General features: G+C 36.7%; 1 pseudogene; it reads left to right on the forward strand.

Annotated features, from left to right (window-relative positions):
* Positions 1-823: 823 nt before the first annotated feature.
* LOC145254976 (U2 spliceosomal RNA) lies at positions 824-964 on the forward strand (annotated as a pseudogene).
* The last annotated feature ends 3,166 nt before the right edge of the window (positions 965-4,130 follow it).

A 4,130-nucleotide genomic window follows, 5' to 3' on the forward strand; every position in this document is an offset into this window, starting at 1 on the left:
TGGCTGACGGAACGAGAGCATGTTCCCCCCACACAACTCATCCCCACTCACGCGTTTTACCTTAAGGGTTAAAATTCGAAATTCCGTGTAGATATATTGGTTCGACAGAAACCTACCCGAGTTCGACAAGATACACCGAGATACTTTCTGAAGAAGGTCGAGGTCATACCGACCGAAACAATGTAAAAATAACACGTAACAGTAGTTTGAAGAATTGACATGGTACGGATAATCAATTCTCATCTCCAAAAACATGAAGAGATGCTGTTGCGTTAATTAGGATTAATTCTTTGAGTGTTGAAAGAGTTCAGATGTTGAACTAAATAGCCAATCAAACGATCTGTTATGGCAATCAGGTCAAACATTCGGTCAGCCACCTGCAGTTTATGTCCCTGTTAACTTTCCTTGAGAATTCGAGACGAATACTAGACGCATTTCTCGTCGCGTGCAAGCGACTCTATAAGTCACTCCGTCGGTGGGTCGGTCGGTCGGCCTGTCCGTAACACTTTTGTGCTTGGCCTTTTTGGTTAAGATCAAATGTCTGTTGTTAATAGATGCTGTTCTTAGCTTTTTAAGCTTTTCTTGACCTTTTGGCCAAGACTAAAGTGTAGTACCTGTTCCGGCAGGCACTGCAAGCAAAGACCATATGTGGGGGTAACCCCACATATAAGACCTTGGTCAATGTAGGGGCAACCCTTCATACCAATTGTCACTATCAAGCTCCCCTACTCTCCGGGGAGCTGGTACCCATTTCCCCTTCACTCCTCACATTAAAAATCGGCCTGGTGCCTAATTTTCTCGGTGGGGGGGGTAAATAAATACCCCTTTTTCTTGGCCTTTTGGCCAAGATCAAAGTGTAGTATCTGTTCTTACTACATGTTTGTAACTTTTCCTTGGCCACATAGCTAAGATCAAAGTGTAGTATCTGTTCTTAACAGATGCTGCACTTACATTTGTAACTTTTCCTTGCCAATCGATAATGCATTTTTAGTCGCATTCAAGTCATTCCATCGGTCGGTCTGTAACACATTGACATTTTATTTTGTTTTTTTAAGCAAGGGGTATGGAGTAATATTTTTGTCCCCCGATTTATCAGAGAGGGACCTATGTTTTCAATGAGTCTGTCTGTCTGTTAGTCCGGATGATTGACGGATAACCGTCCATTAGTTTTTCCTGAAATTTTGTCACAAATTATATTTTAATATATAAATGTGCATAGTAAAAATTTTTTTTTTTTTTTTTTTTTGCGAAAATTCCTGTTTTGCCCGCAGGGGCTCAAAAGTGTCAAAAATGGCCAAAAATGACACTTTTTGTCCCGTAACATTTGATCCATCCATTAGATTTTTCTGAAACTTGCCCAAAATGTGGAGGCCATTGTTCTTAATATAAATTCAGTATGGGTGACCCTAGGAAAAGTCTGGTTTGCGTCCCCCGGGGATTTTTTGTGCTGAAAACGCCCTTTCTTCTGGCGCATTTTTCATATTTCTCAACAAAAACTTGATATGTCTATATAGTGATTTTCCATGTTGCTGAATGTAAAAATACATGTGCTTAGTTGTGAAACTGCACTGTTTGTTCATTGTCACTGGTATTCGGCATTCCAAGTGGCTCATAAGGGGTCAAAAATGTACGAAAATTGAAAAAAATGACACTTTTTGGCCCATAAATTTTGACCTATCCATTACATTTTTCTGAAACTTGTCCAAAATGCGCTGGGCATTGTTCTTAATATAAATTCAGTATGGGTGACCCTAGCAAAATTCTGATGTGCGTCCCCCGGGAACTTTTAGTGCAAAAATGCCTTTTTTTCATATTTCTCAATAAAAAACTTATATATATATATATATATATATATATATATATATATATATATATATATATATATATATATATAGTGCTCTCTCATGGTGCTGAATTCAAATATATATGTGTTACGGTGTACAACTGCATAGTTTGTCCATTGTCACTGGTATTCAGCATTCCAAGGGGCTCATAAGGGGTCAAAAATGTATCAAAATTGCAAATAATGACACTTTTTGCCCCATAAATTTTTACCTATCCGTTAGACTTTTCTGAAACTTGTCCAAAATGTAACTTTTCCTTGGCCACATGGCTAAGATCAAAGTGTAGTATCTGTTCTTAACCGATGCTGCACTTGTTTGTAACTAATAAGTAAATGTGTTACAGATGGACCGACCGACGGAGAATAGTTTTTTAAAATGCATACCACAGAATAGTTTTTTTAAAATGCATACCACAGAATAGTTTTTTTAGTAGTGTGCAAGCAACTCTATAAGTCACTCAGTCGGTCGATCGGTCGGTCCATAAACATGTACTTTTTATTTCTTTTTATTTTTATTATACCACTATTTATTGGTTTTCGGGGTTCCTGAATACGAAAATAACGTTTCAAATTCCCTAAATTTTTGTGATATAAAGTGGGGGATCACTTTTCTGTATTAATTTAATGTAAAATGATCACCCACTTTACAACCAGTGAGTCTCAAAGCCATTCAAGTCATTCTCCAGATCATTCAAGTTGTTTTTGAAGGATTCCAGTTATTTTTTAAGCATTCAAGCCATTCTTAAGGTCATTTAATTCATCCTTAAGTTCATTAAAGTCATTCTAAGTCATTTACTTTTTATTTATTTAAGTCATTTCAGCCCATTTTTTTGGTCATTTTAGTTTATCTTTAAGAATTTCATGTCAATCCTACATTCAGCCATTCATCCATTACACGAGAGCACACGACTAATGGCTATCGGCCTTGTTATTATTTGAACTGCGATACACCTCGGTCAATTAAACTAAGGATTTTTTTCTTTTACAAGGGAATCGACACTTATCAAGGCCTGGAAGCTATTCGAGGATAAAGATTACATGTAAGGTGGTCAGTAAGAAAACAACTTGATGATCAGTAATGGTGGAAATTTAGGTAGAATTTGATTATTTAAAGGGATGGTTCAACATGCTTGCATTACTATGCATGTTGTAGTCGGTTGGAAAGCAGACCCACTGTACAGCGGTCCACGGGTAAGCAGTTCTAGGAAAAAGCACTTTGCTCGTGGAATTAGCGTTAGAACATGTTTTGGGCGGAGGGGGTCTACAAAAGTTAATTTTGGAAGAGTTAAGATATCAGATACAATCTAAATAAGACTTTACTTTTGTCAGACAAATCCATTTATCAGCAAATTTTGTTGTTATAAATGGCACTAATATTAATTTAATTATATTGTAAACGCAGTCAAGTAAATTTTCTTGTCTTTGGTAAGAGTTATTTGATGAACATTGTTCTTTTTTATCCTTTTTCTTTTGTGAACTATACTGCACAATTCTTGAGTAAACTGCCCGTTCATGCCGAGATTATAGAAGAAAGTATAAACATTCAGTACACAAAGTTAAGACACTGGAAATAGATCCGATTTAGCTAAAATATGGTACAGGAGTCACTAAGCATGAAACGAAATACGAAAACATATAGAACACTTCTTGTTTTATCATGAGACTGGCGAGGGGTACCCGGCGTTGACCGGGTGTTTGTAGGTGTGTGTGGAAACTCCGGGGGTGGGGGGTTAAAAAAATGTTTTGGTAGGTAAGTATGAGGATCGAACCCGAACCGTTGAGGCAAAATTGTAAATTAAAGTGTGAAAAAAAAAAAAACGTGCGACGTTAACGATTGGCCAACCGCGAGATGCTAACGGAAACACGTTTGAATTTATTTAATTACTTGGATTTGGCAGGTACCCGTTTTACTGACTTAATGAGGTCAAGTTTGACTGCGGGATTTTTTATTTCCCCAAGATGTTATAGGAAAAGGACTAACCCACATGCGGCGAGCGACAAATTTTGAATATTTATCTTCGCGAAATCGAGCAAATTAAATAGACAGGCGAGCTTCGTTGTTAACTGTGAGATATTACGATTTATATGTGATATAAAAAGTTTTAAAAAGTTGTTAGGCGACCGACCGCTTCTCTGAAAAAGGCCTTTTTTAGACATACAGAAAAAGCGAACACACATACAAACATACATTTTCGCTTTTATATTTATAGATAATACAAATAATAAACTTTTTACATGTTTACAAATATTTTTTAATATTTAATAGCGAGAAGTCTTATTCCCAGAA

This window comes from Euprymna scolopes, chromosome 30 (assembly GCF_053919585.1).
Source record: "Euprymna scolopes isolate OS-2025 chromosome 30, ASM5391958v1, whole genome shotgun sequence".
Taxonomy (NCBI): Eukaryota; Metazoa; Mollusca; class Cephalopoda; order Sepiida; family Sepiolidae; genus Euprymna; species Euprymna scolopes.